This window comes from Balaenoptera borealis (genome assembly GCF_965194805.1).
Source record: "Balaenoptera borealis genome assembly, chromosome: 5".
Lineage (NCBI taxonomy): Eukaryota > Metazoa > Chordata > Mammalia > Artiodactyla > Balaenopteridae > Balaenoptera > Balaenoptera borealis.
Window position 1 is genome coordinate 97,014,426 of NC_138862.1, and position 14,721 is coordinate 97,029,146.

The 14,721-nt window shown below is 38.7% G+C and overlaps 1 long non-coding RNA gene across 1 annotated transcript; it reads right to left on the reverse strand.

Moving 5' to 3' along the window:
* Positions 1–212: 212 nt before the first annotated feature.
* On the reverse strand, positions 213–13,078 carry LOC309629831. Its single transcript, XR_014245252.1, has 2 exons — positions 3,095–13,078; positions 213–2,903 (listed from the first exon to the last, which is right to left on the reverse strand). It is a non-coding gene; the product is annotated as an uncharacterized lncRNA (long non-coding RNA).
* Between the last annotated feature and the right edge of the window lie 1,643 nt (positions 13,079–14,721).

Genomic DNA, 14,721 nt, shown 5'->3' on the forward strand with positions numbered 1-14,721 from the left:
TCGTGACTTCGAGGTCTCTGATTAGAGGGGTCATGAGTCGTGACTTCTTCAGACTAACTGGAGATTGACCGCTTGTTCCAGAAGTTGTGGTAGACTTAGAGAAATGTACCACTGGTCAGATCAGAAAAACTTTGAAAGCCATGCTGAACTTTTAGTACCATAAAATCTGATGGAGGGCTTAGCTGTGCCACTGAAAGGATGCTATTTTCAGCTTTTAAACCAGAACATCATGGTCTTTGCACGGTAGGAATTTGACAAAACCTCAGTAGTCTTGAAGATGCTTGTCTTAGTTTTCAAGGTCAGACTAAGAAACTGAGCTCTTGAGCCAGTCCTACAGGAGGTGGTCCCCCAGAACAGTGAGTTTTTTTTTATTTCAATTGGAATAACTACAGGACTGTTGAGAAGATGATGAAATGTCATGGGCTTAATGGAAGCTTTAAGCATTTGACTATAAATTCTGACAGAGGGAGAAAAGTACATTTTTTTGGCTTGTTTGCATCTTAGACTAAATCTCTGGGGCCATTGGAAACCATGTAAATATCATCTGACTGTTGGGGCGCATCTGTCATCTACATATATCCCAACCTGGTTTTGGCTTGGGGTTATATATTACCTCTCTGATAATTAACAGTGATTTAATTATGAAACATAATGAGGATTCTGTGTCAGAAAAGAAGTATTCAAAGCCTGTGAGGCACTTTGAATGGGACTTAGGAGAACTGAGTCTTTGTTTTTGTTTATATGATACTAGTGAGTTGGAACAAGTCGGGAGCCTCTTCTGGGCCTCAGCTTTCTCATCTGAAACACAGTGGAGTTATAGTTGGTGATTCCCTTATGTCCCTTATATTGCTAATGCATCTTATTAGGAGCCATGTTAAAAAATTCTCATTAATGTCAAAGATCTTTAAAAAGAATTTCCATCAAAGATAAGTCTGTATGATTAGTTTCAGGAAGATTTCTGTAGTATCCTCATTGTATTAGTCAAGTTTGGGCTGCTATAACAAAACGCTATAGACTAAGGGGCTTAAACAACAGAAATTTATCACAGTTCTAGGGACTGGGAGGGCAGAGATCAGGGTGTCAGCACGATCAGGTCCTGGTGAGGGCTCTCTTTCTGGCTTGCAGATGATTGTCTTGTTTCTGTATCCTCATGGGATGGAGATGGAGGGGGTGAGGTGGAGGAGTGCTCTCGTGTCTCTTCCCCTTCTTATAAGAGCACTAATCCCATCATGAGGGCATCACTTTCACGACCTCATCTAAATCCAATTACTCCCCAAAGGCCCCATCTCTAACTACTATCACACTGGGCTTCAACATATGAATTTTGGGGGGATACATCAGTCCATAACACTCATCTTCCAAAACAGGGTGAGGTATCCAATTCACTACTTCTAAATATTTGCAAAGGATCCTATATAGTTTCCCCCTTGCAGATAATCAGAAAATTTGAAGTTAAGTATGGTTATGAGCTCTAAGGAAACAAAATTTTTTAATGGAAAGGAACTTTAGGCAAACTCTTTCTTCCCTGTAAACCTAAAGAGGTTAATTGTCTTATGGAAGGTGCCTTTCTTTTTTCTTTTTCCTCTTAGTGCCTCTGTATATGAAGTCTTCATTTAAGAAACTTCTGCCTCTTAGGAATCAGTGACATTGTAATGATTCATAACGTCCAGATTCATAGTAAGCCTTGCTACTCAAAGTGTGGTTCATGAACCAGCAGTATTAAAATCCCCCAGCAGCTTGTTAGAAATTCAGAGTCTCAGGCCCCACCTAGATCTACTGAGTCAGAACTTGCATTTTAACAAGACCTCAGGTGGTTTCTCTGCACGTTACAGTTTGAGAGGCACTTTCAGAGCATGTAGATCATAGACTCGTGACCCAATTTAGTAATTCCTTCTGCTTACCAGAGCACTCTGGAAAATAATGATGATAATAATTATAATTTATTATGTACTTTCTCTGTACTGTGCCAAGCCTCAAGCTCCACAACAAAACTAGTGGTATTTTATTTTACATATAAAAATATAGAGATTCCGAGAGGTAAAGTAATGTGTCCAAGGTTGCATGCTTGTGAATGACAGAACTTGGTTTTAGAATGAGGATTTTTCTTACTATAAAGTCCATATATTTTTCACTAGGCCATATGGTTGGGCTTTATTTAATACACATTGATGTATTAGGGGGCCTGGGTAGGTGAATCTCTGCTAAAAGTCAAATTTAATTTTTAAGGCTGATGGTTTGGGGGACATTTTAGTGTCTTGGGTCTTAAACATGAAAATAATTCTTTTTTGACTCCATTCAATGGAGTCAAATTTCTCAGACATGTTAGGCAAAGGCTTTTGGGTTCTAGGTCAAGGAAAAGAAATAAACAAATACAAAGTTTCATACCTGTGAACAGAAAATTTATTCTTTCTCTGTGATTTATTTTACTTTGGGAATAATATTGTGTTTCTGGTATAAACTCAGCTGCATTATTTGTATTTTTTTCCATATTCGATATTCAGCTTGGACTTTGGTTATATTAGACATCATTCAGGAATGTAAATGATCATGGTGTCCATTTTCTGTTATCAAAACACATCAGTTTTCTCTTCAATATCACACTAATTCCTGGTAAGTTCTAATGTCACACACAGCAACTTGGGCAACAAATCAAATAACAAAAGGATATAAATCTGACCTTCGAACATTTTTATTGGGAATACTTATTGGTACAAACAAGCCTTCCACTGGTAACTATTTTAAAAAATGGGAACTGATATAAAGAGCTTATAATTCTTATTTATTTGCACAACATAGAATATTATATTATGAGGCATAAATTCTCTTCCTCTTAAGGTTGCCAAGATTCTTTACAAAAATTAATTGCCTAATTCTTTACAGCATGCTTATTCTTTTCAAGAAGCCTAGATTCTTTTGCCCTACCCAAGTACGGGGGGAGTTTCTTGCCTTTTGGGAGGTCTGACGTTTTCTGCCAGAGTTCAGTGGGTGTTCTGTAGGAGCAGTTCCACGTGTAGATGTATTTCTACTGTATCTGTGGGAAGGAAAGTGATCTCCGCGTCTTACTCTTCCGCCATCTTCTCTCCTCCCAAGAAGCCTAGATTCTTGCTTGGATTATTGTAGGTAATCTGTATTAGAGAAAATAGAATTTTAATCATATCCACCTATTTATTGCTCAGGTCCCCCTCTAATCCTCTGGAGATGTTATTAACTTAGAAATACCTGAGAATTTCTGAGTCTGAGCAGTGACACCTTCCAACCTTAATACAGAGAAGAGTTTTAAGAATTGTAAGCAAAAAGAAGAAAGAAGTGAAGTGATTTGCTTTAAAGAAAGATGTGCTGTAATTGTTTGGTTTACCAACCAGAAGAAAGGAGCGTTCTCATTGGTTGGCCTAGGCTATAAAAACATGGCAGTGCAAGCAGGCAGCAGGAAGTAAGGATGGGAACAAAGGAAAGCGAGCACGAATATAGGATTTAAGCAATCGTGGCACCACGTAGAACATACTAGAGAGATGGCAAGAATTAGACTTATTGACAATGGACCACTGAGCAGCTGGCAGAGGACACTAGCAATAGATGTAGGGGAAGAAAGCAGAAACGCCATCTAAAATAGCACGGCATCCTGAAAATACCCATTGTAAGACAAACAACTCTGTATTTCTTAATGGTATCCCGAAGCAGCTATAATCTCCCATGGTACAATACCTGTGCTCACAAAAATGAGTAGAGAAAAAGATAATGCATTTTAAGAAGATTGTTCATAGTAATTGATCAAAATTTAAAAGCCATCAGAACCTAAGAATTTAGCCCTGAAGAATCTAGAAACCTTACCCTGTTTCCTGGTTGTGACAGATTATACACCTCTCCTTGTTAGACCATGTATCACCTCTCAGTGTGTTCTCTGAACCTCATTCCAGCAGGATTGGAGTTTGTCATGACTGCGGTGACTTCATAGGAGGTGTAAGTTACAAGAAAAATACTGTACACTGCCATCATTGCCAAATTTGCCTACTATATTATTCTGTGGAACGTCAAGATCCTTTACGGGAGATGAAAACATACCCTGCGTAAAGTCGTGTTCATTTAAGAAATAGTCTTTATTTTAGTTATCTTCAAAATTCTTCTGTACATACCTATTTTATTTCAAAGTGCATGTTCTTTTCCAGGTAAAGAATCTTCATGTAACTTTTTAGTGACCATCTTATGTTAAGATGTCATGTTCTTAGGAATTATGGGCTTGGTTTGTACACTTGCAAATTCTTCATTTTTGAGAGAAATTGGAACTGAAAATGGAATCATGTGGCGAGCCTATTCCTTGAAAAAGATTCATAGTTGAGCCAAAGGAGTGGGGCTCTCTTCTCCCTTTTCACTACCTGTAATTGCTTCCTTGGAGGAAACTGCCTTGCCCCAGTCCTGCAGGCCAGTGTCCTGTGAAGAAATGTGTTTGTTAGTCGCTTAATTGCTCAGACAGGTGGAAGCCCCTGCCACAGTTTCTTCTCTTTCTTCATTTTCAACATTTTCCTTGTAATTCAAATTTCAGATTTGTGGATTCTTAGAATTGAAAGAGGAATATCCAGCTCACTTACCATGAGAGGTTAAAGACATGGCCATTGTTGGTTTGCTGCAGGGGCTGGAGCTAGAACCCAGGTCCCATGCTTCCCAGGCCAGAGCTCGTTCTAGGATATCATTCTTACTATGCCTGGGACAGCTGCTGAACTTGCCCAAGTGTAGCTGATGGATAGAGAGAACCATGAACTTGGGAGATGGAAAGTCTGGATATGATGCCTGATTTGGCACTATCCTTTTAGGCTTCGGTTGTTGAGAGGAGGATTAAATTTGATGACTGGATGTGTCACTTCCGGTTCTTGGTGTTGTTTCCTTAAGTATAGGTTGTGACTAAAAGAGATGGGGCCCATTCCTACCTGCTTAAGGAGGAAAGAGGTGTGATTACCAGGATGTTTCTGTTCCTGAATGTAATGGGTGAGGTGCACGGTGGCCTCTCTGTGGTTGAATGAACTCTTCTTGGATTCTATGCTGACATTTTGAATTACTCACATTTACGTGGTGGTTCTTTAGGTTTAAAACAGAATCCTCGCATCAGCCCTCAGGTATTGGTAACTTCAAACGCCCTGAAAATATGCACCATCCATTCACTTGTGCCTTTCCCCTACCCTCATAATGCTGTAATTCTTTACTGAGAAAATAGCCTATAATGGTTAGCTTCTGCCTTCTGCTTACAAGTGGCAGGATTAAAAGCAAATAGTAGAATTGGGAAGTGTTCACACACAAATGAAATGCTTTCGACAGTTATCTAAACACCTGTTTAAGAAAGCCTATTTTCTCTTTCTTGCTGATGAATCGCCACAGGATTTCTCAAATTATTCTGCCATTGTCTCTTTTCACCTGCTTAGCGAGTACAGGTGTTGATGGCCTTTAGTGGCATCTCTACCTGGCTTGATGAACACAAGTCCCTGTTAGCCTCCCAGCCCCATGGGGTCTCTGGCTTCCTAGAACCCACCACCTTTGTCATATTCCCACTGAGCTCAGGAACAACTTTCCCCAGAGTTGTCACTGATTTTTCTGCGGCTGCTGTTGTTCCTATTACTTCCTTGTAGCTCTACGTTCTTTTGAAGGTAACCTGGTTTTATTTCTCTTCTAAAGCAATTTGGATAAAGCATAGATGTTTTAGAGTCACTGGTGTTTTCTTGACCAGAAATAAAACATAAAAATAAGTGCTCCATAGTAGATAGTATTTCTGGAGCTGCAATTCAATGGCCACCGAACTGAACAGTTGAATCTTTCTGAAGAAAAAAGTCTCTGACCCAAACTGAGAGGTCGTTCCAGTCCTTTGAAAAGCCCATGGTCGGTCTGCAGTCAAATGAAGATTAGCGACATTCTTATATATTTTGGTTACATCACATTGTTGAGATCATAATGTTCCTAAAGTTCTTCCCACCTGACTGAAACTTTTCCTTTTTGCCTTTCTTTTAAAGTCAAACATTATCATAATTAATATTTAAAAAGGGATTTTTACTGGGAATCAATGAGACATTTGGCATTTGCCTTCATTTTCTTTGGAAGATGTTTATTTTTCCTGTCAGCTGTAGGGGAAGAAACCTGCTGTGAAAACTGATAGACCCCAGCTGTCAGGAGCATTTGTCTGGTATTATTTTGATGGCCTACCCATGGCATTGCCAATGGAGTGTCACAGAAGCTAAGTAAGAAACATGGGGAACATCGTCTTATTTTTCGTGGAAAACGGCATGGGTTTTCCAAGAGTAAGATCATTGTAACAAACATAACCCAAAGAAATTCTTTAACATAAGTATTTATGTAAGGTATGGATGACACATCTGGCCTTGCAACTTTTGGTTATTTTAGTACTTTAGCAGAAGGCATTGTCCTTTTGTTAGAGGTACCATCGCAGTGACAATATGTAATGTGGAGCTCTGTCACAGTGGAGATGTCAGGAAATCAGGAGGGAAATTCACAGTGCAATGCTGTCTTTGGGTTTTAACCTGAACACTGAATGAATCTGCCAGTAAGTGATGTTCTTTACAGAAGGCTTTTTCTATAGGATGAACTGCCTAACAAGGAGAATTGCAAGCAAGTCATTTTTATAAACATTCCTGTTTGTGGTTAGTTTGGGATCTGAATTGTTTGGAGAGGAGAGGAATATCTTTCCTTTTGGTTTTATGACCATCTTTTTCTTAATGCTTAGAAAGAAAAGAGCTTTGCCAAACTTTTTTTTTTTTTTTTTTTTGGCATTAATGTCTTCTGGAAAATGGAAATGGCCCAGTTTCTCTTACTAGTCTTCAGATATTTATATATAGGTTAATAATTTCATCCTGAAACAATGAAGCACCTTCCCACATTTTTTTAAAGGATAGAAATGAAAATTTACCAGGTTACTATCAATGGAAAGTAGAACTTCTATGGTGACATATGCATGCACAGACACATACACGTATGTGCATATATTCACGTAGAGACAGACAAGATTGCTAAAATGGGTAGAGGAGAACAGGTAGGAGCTATGCTTACAGTTAATTTCTATCACTGATTTGATCTAAAGGAAAGACTAAGCATTTTATGTTTATGTTGGTGGCAGGTAAGTCCTTTTAATTATTGCTAATAGGGGCAACTCTGCAGAAGATAAAATACTGACAATGTTTTGCATTGTCAATTATTTTGTCCTGAAATAACTATTCTGTGAGTTCATGGAAAGCATTTTAAAGGGCCCTAAGATAATCCAGGTACAATCAAAGGGGAGAGGAGGCTGTGTTTTGAGAGGGTGCTGTGCATGGGACTGGTTCAATCTAATCTGTGATGAGATATTCATTCATTCCTAGGCACAATCCCACGACTCACTTTACTTCCTAAACATGGAAGAGAAGTGTCAAATGATGTTTCTTATTTGTCTGGCACTTTTCTTCTCTCCTGTGACAACAAATATTGCTCATGCTCTAAATTATAGAAACCATGGGGGCTCCGTCTCTAGGGGAGAAAGTTGAGACATTGTTACGGGCCTCCCTTATTGCCCTTCCTTATAAGTAGGCATCAGTGTACAAAGGACACAATAAACGAGAACAGGTCTCGTTCTCTGCCAAAGGCCACGTCAATGAGATTCCAAAACAAAAGTTGGCCTTTATTCTATCACACTGTCACATCCAAGAAGGGGTTGCTGATGGAGGGCGAATGTTTGATATTTTAAAAACTACCAGACAAAAGCCCAGTCTTTTCTCCACAAAGTTCTCCAAAAGTATTAGGAAACAAATGAATGCAAATATAATTCAAGTTAAAGTACTATTTTAGCATAGTTGTTTTGTCACATCTCTTTTTCTGATGGCTATTCTTTGGGTAATTTTTGTGCTAAGCCATTTTGGATTTCGTCTGACATGTTGATGGCAAAGTGGTGTGTCCTATGTGCATGGAAAATAAACGTGGAAAATGACTTATTGTTGCTGTCTGAAAGCTCTTCAGTTTCTGAATTCTAAGGCAAATTAGGCCTCAGATTTCATTTTTGTAGCTGTAGTATCAGTGACTGACAAAAACTAGAATGTCTGAATTTGCCTATATCCACACATATCAGAAAAGAGAATTTTCTTTTCACAAGAACAAGGTTAAGCAGTTGTTTAGAAAACCTCACAATATTTCTACTTCTCTGACTTTAAGTTACTTTCCTGCAAGTGGCTTTAAAATTATTATCATCAGCCAGCTGCAATAGGATGAATGTTCTTCTATCTCATGAACCCAAAGAGAAATTCTTAGCTAATTCAAATGGTATTTGCCATGGTCAGTGAAGAAAATTGCCCGTTTAAGTGCTGCTAACATCAGGAGGGTGCAGTTAGGAGGGTTAAAAACAAGTAGTTGAAAAGCCATTCTTGCAATGCATCTGTTTGGAAAGCAAACATATTTAAAATGAGATAAGTGAAAAATAAAATATTGCATCACACAGAGCTATTCAGTTTAAAGCAGGTGGGATCTTGAATTATAGGCAGCATGAGTGGAAGGTATTACAAAATATACCCACCTGTGGTTTGGAGCTAGAAAGGTTGGGGCTGAGTTTTTAAAACAATTACGACAAAAAAACCATGCAAAGCACACTGTGAAAATCCTGCAGATTTACTGTGATTTTAAGCGGAGAACACAAGTGATTCTTCTTTGGAAAAATGGAAAACGCAAGCAAAATGAAAGAATCATTTCTGAATTCCTGAAGGGATGTAGATTTGGGAATCGAGACGATTTCTTGTTGGTTTTGTCAAGTTGATCCCTGAGATAAGGTGAACCAGCAACAGACGATTCACAGTTATTGAGAAAAAGCTGAAAGGAACGTGACACCCTCTTCTCAGACTCGGCCCTGCAGGTTGGTGAGATACTGTTTCTCCAACTTTACAGATGAGTCGACTGTGACCCAGAGAGATTGGGTGATTCTTCCACTACCACACAGCTAACATATGGTAGAAAGGGAATTCAGACCTGGGTTATCTGCCCCGTCTTATGCACGTCTGAAACTAAGCTATTCTGTTTTGTCCTGTGAGATTATTATTTAATATATGAGGACGTCACCACATTTCTTAGATGCTTGCAGGGGTCAAAGCACCACGTTACAAGGAGACTGCGATTGCCAACCCTGCCTTTGTTGAACATGACCGTTTACCCGCTTTAGGTATCACAGAAGGCAGTTTATCTATTTCTTTTAATTTTTATAAAATCCCCTTAAAAAGTGTTATTCTTCTGTTTTTATAGATGAATATGGCCCGAGACCCAACCTGGTTAAAGTATTTGCCTGAGGTCGGTGTTAGCACACAGCCAACCAGGATTAAAAGCTCACCCTCTTTATGTCTGTAGCTCCTGCTACATTGATTATCTCTGAAATCTTCACAGGAAGGGAGAGTAAAGAATAGGGCTGTGGTTGATCATTTAAAATTGTCTACTATCCGACTAGAGAAAGACCCTTAGAACTCTTCTAAGAAAAAGAAAAGCGTCAGGAGCCTCAGTTTTGGGAATCCTGGGTCACTTCTTAGTTTGGACTCTGCAGCCTTGCTCTGTTGGTTTACTTGTTAGGGGTTTTTCTTTATTGCATATTAATTCCTCGTCCCCGTGGTATGAGAAATTTAAGGAGCAGGAAAGGGCTGTCTGACTCACTGGGACTGGACTGCTATTTAGTCTGGCTGTTTCCTACCTCGCACGTCGATTGATTATCCTGCCTATCGTGTGTTGACATATTTTGCTTGCTGTACTGATTATACATTGGGAGTGCTAATTCTTTTATTGGGTTAGAGTTCAAAGGTGCTCATCTGTCAGCAAAAAGTCTCTCATTTCATGGTGTGGGCGGCCTCCTCTTATATCTGTCATTTTTATACTGTTCTCAGAGGTTTTCCTCTGATTTCTGGTCCTAGTTCAATAACAAAGATCTTGAAGGAGTTTCCTTTGTAGTGAGCCATTTTGTACGGTTTTTGGAGACAGATTCTGCTCTTTGAAGATATGCAAAATATTGGCATTTTGCAGACTCTGACTGAAGCGATGGAAATCACACTATATCCTGCTCTTTGATTCTAACAGCTCTGTTGGTGCAGATCTCCAAATCTTGGACTTTTCTCAAACATGGTAAATTTCTGAGACCAATAAATGAAGAGATCCAAACTTGGGCTTTGCAGGTCAATATCACAGCATTCTGGCTAACGATCAGGTAATAGATTCCCATGAAGAAGCGTTGAGGATTGGAGATTCAATTACTTAGAATAATATAAAAGCTCACCTAATGTCCAAATGTCTTTTTCATCACATCTGTAGAAATTAAAGTATAGGTATGTAAATGTTTGCATATATATTCATAATTTTGAACTGGAATCATAAGTAGAAATATCCTCCAAAGTCATCATTTTGGTTACCTATGATGAGGTAATTCTGCAATTAATTTGAGGTATTTGAGATATAAGTAGCTTGCCCTTCTTGACAAGGTTGCCAATATGTCAAGAATACATTTTGTTGTAGCTTATATTTCAATTTCTATTTTGCTTACATGTTGCATTTAGAAGTTGATCAGAATAATAAAAACAAGTGTTATAGTAATAATAGATTATAAAAATGATCTTTGTGAATTGGTAAGATAATCAATGATGACTAGCTTATGTTTTAAATGCTTATGATGTTTGAACAAGTTAGCCTTCAATTTTCATATAAAACATGAATAAACCCTGATCTAGAGAAGTAGCTGGAGTTGGCTTTTAAGCAGCTAGGCTGTGTGTCCAGAGGGGAGTAAAGCAAAGCCATAGCAGTCCCTTGTTGGAAAAGAAAGGGGCATGGGAGTAATTGTCACATTTTAAAGACTTTATTTGTCTTTGATAGTTTGGATACTGTAAATGATAGGAGGTGATGGAACTATTAGAATAAAATGGAAATAGAATGGTATGGGAACATTATGCCTGGATCCAAGAAGAGTGGGTTTACTGGAAGACTATGGGTCAGACACATCCACTCTCTGTCTTAGTTTTTTTATCAGTCCAATGGGGTTGTTACCTATTTATACCTATTTATAGGTTTTTTGGGGGGAGATTAAATGAGATAATGGTATAAAATGCATAACATTGTGTCAGTCTGGCACATAATAGGTATTCAGTAAAAACGAAAACTTTATTGCTTTTCATCTTCTCATTGGCCTTCTCCAAGCCAACTTCATAATATCAGCTTCATAATATCAGCTTCATAATACCTTCATCAGCCTTCAATGGCGTTTCTTGAATTTATATGCACATGGTGCTATGCTGATTATGGCACAAAGCAAGCTATATAGATGTGGCTCTTTCTAGGAATTTACTTCCACGATCACACAGAGATTGATGGATTCATGACTATGAGCTGGAAGGGACCCTGGGGGCTCTCTGCATTCAGTAATTTTACAGACCAGGAAATAGATTCCCAGAGAGATGAAAAGACTTGCTCAGAATTTCCCAGTTAATTAATGGCAGTGCCAGGAACACGATCTGGGTTTCTAGAAGCCTAGTCTATTGCTTTTATTTATCCACCCTTTTTGTTTAGGAAATAGAGGTTATGGTTGTATATTCTGAGTTGTTTGTCTGGAAGAACTATTTCAAAATATTATAGTCTTTAAAGATGCACAGCTAATCAGAAGAAAAACCCAAACAGCTAAGTGTATGTATGAAGTGGGTAGACATGATTGTAAAGTATGGGCAGTGGTACCAATCTATGGCTCAGGAAGTCTTTCCAAGCTAAAACAATCTTCACCATTATCTACGTACCTCTAAATTCAATTGACATTTTCTTATTCTTATGCAAAGAACTCAAAACAAAACTTCAACCCATTCTCCCTACCCTTGTCTAATCAGAGTCATTTTCTTAAGCTCCTCTGATGTAGAAGTTTTAGAGCTACCTCTGAGAAGTACGACTAACTTTTTCTAGTTTATTTATTGCAGGTTTTGAGAGATTTTAAGAATTCAAGAGGTAGGATATTTGGGGGTTGGAGGAGAGTTAGATACCCAAGCATTGAAAATTGGATCATGGTAAGCATTAAAGAGGACCAAGAGGTTATATTCTTTGCTGCAAGTACACCAACTATATTTCTAAATATGACTGATCTGTGGAGTTTTATAGACATTTATGGTACTATTCATTCTGTCTATATTGACCTGGAACATTCCAAGAGGCCAATGACAGTCACTGAACCCTTGTTCTGCAAGACTCAGAGTTTCTTCCCACTGCACATGCTGTAATCTTACACGGCAAAAAATGACCTAAGTCAAAAACCCCCAACATAACTAAATTTAGTAGTACTGTATTTTTCTTTTTTGTAGCCTTCATTATTACAGCATATACAATTCAGTTCTGCATGTAGAGATCTAGTCATGATATTATTAATCTGTTATGAACAAATTCTATCATTGTGCCTTTACCTTACAGAATGATATCTCTTGGAGACCTTTGTGATTTAAGAAAGATCTGAAGAGTTACAGAGACAGAGACAGCCATAGAGAGAGACGTGAGAGAGAGAGAGAGAGAGAGAGAGAGAGGAGACTAGACAATAAAGAAGAAAGCCTTCTGACCATACTGTCTAGCAGAGCAAGAGAACGTTAGAAAAGCTGTGACCTGAAAGCCTTCGTAAACTGTTATCTTCCCCTGGGAGAAGCTGGAGTGGCCATTCCACTGTGCTATAACTCTGGGTGTTCATTAAAAATTCATTCAAGGCTAAATCATATCACTGAACAATGAGTGTGGAGGCCCAGATCTGTGTGTCAGAGACAGGAGGCCATATCAGGGCCAGGTTCTTTATGTAGTGGGGTCTGTGTCAGGCAGACAAGGGGAATGGGAGGTTTCCTTGGAGGCTTTTGTAAAGCTCTGTGCTTCTTCTGGGGGCTCGATTAGAATAATCAGCAGCCTTGGGAAATTCACACGGTTTTGGTGGGGCTGTGATCCATCATCATCCATCATACTTATGCGCTGGGTGACTGAGGAGCCAAATACCAGGCCGGCGGGGTGGCCAGAGCCCCGCGCTCTGCGTGGAGCTCTCCGGTCTGGGGCAGGGCTCCAGGAAGCCGGGCAGTGGGAGGGGAGGAGGAAACTGCCGGGGAGCTAGCCCTTCCGTCAGCCTGCACGTGGGGGGGTCCCTCCTCCAGCAGCCCCCAAAGGCGGCGGTCTAGGAACAGGAAGTAACTGTACAGCACTTTGGAAGATTTGTGGATTGTTTGCTTTGGATTTCCTCAGCTTAATTTGTGTTTGGCTGGGTTTGGAGTTTATTTCTAATTTATTTTGAGTTTGTGTTTGTTTGCAGGCTTTAACAATTTTGACAAAACTCTCTGGAGTATTTGTTGTTTGACCTTCCTTCTGTGTGCATTTGCATGGTGGGTAGGATTGGGTTTTGTCATGTCAAAGAAAGAAAGACTGTGGGGTGTGTGTATGTGTGTGTGTTTTAGGGGGAGACAACCAATAAAACCCTCATTATATATCCCTTGTATCCTTTTTTTTCTTTCAAACGCTCTCTAACCTAGGAAGAAATGCGGTTTTTGATTATTTTTAAAAAATGTTTCAAAACTCCAGAATCAGGAGAATTCTATATAGTTCTATAGAAAAGCATTTATTACAATATGATCTCAGGGCCAGTCTGCTAGAGAGTCCTGTGTAAGATTGAGGTGCTCAGTAAAGACTAATTTGGCCTCTCAGTTCCCAAGCAAAGCACTTTGGCAGCCAAGAATGTAAATTTTACCCATTTTCCATTTTCTCAAGAAACTAGGGAGAGAGTCAAATCTAGGTATATGTACACATTATTACCAATTATATCCAATATAACCATAAATCCCAATTTTATGTCTATCAGTTAAAATTAAAATTTGCCTTCTTCTGTTTCAGGGGGTTAACTCTCAAAAGCGAAAAAAAAAGAAAAATCTCTTTTTTAAAATCTGTGTCTTAATCACTCAGGATTATGTAAATTAATATAGAATCCCTGCTATCTTGTTTTTATTTTACTTTGTATTATTTTATTCACTTTTGATGGCCATCAAATCGTAAGCACATGCTTCCCTAAAAGAGGTTTATTTCCATTCTCTTTTGGATGGTGCAAATAAGTCCATAAAACAAATAGATGTCTTCTAGTTCATTCTTCCTTCTTTTATACTTATTAAAATAAAAATCCGAAGCGGAATGCCTAGAAGTGTATTGCAATTTGACAGGATTTGCTTTGTGTGTCTAAGAGAAAATATGACTAGTAAAAAAGGAAGTAGATAGATATACATATGTGCACATGATGCTATTTTATTGGTATCTGTTGCACCCATGGCAATGAGACTCCTGGGATGTTGGACCTAAATTAAAATAATCGTAAAAAATGTCAAACAATAATAAATAAAACCCAACTCTCAGCCTCTCCCTCTTTTCCCTTTGCTCTTTTCTTTTACTAAGAAAATACGCAAGTAAATAATATCAAACAGATCAACCACTTCTGGGGAAGGAGGCACCTGGGCTGAGAGACATGTGAACTGAGGACCACCCCCCCCCCTCCATTATGCTTGGAGTTTTGGAGTTCTGGGCAGAGGGCGAGAAGGGAAGGGCAATGGATGGAGAATGTAGATTTGCAAGATTTTTTGTATATTCACTTACCGCGTTTTAAAATTTATCTTAATAAATTAGATTTATTGACATTAAACAATTTTTTTTTCTCAAAGTCCTCAAATGTGGGTGCAAAATTACATGTAAGTCGAATTTGCCTAATAA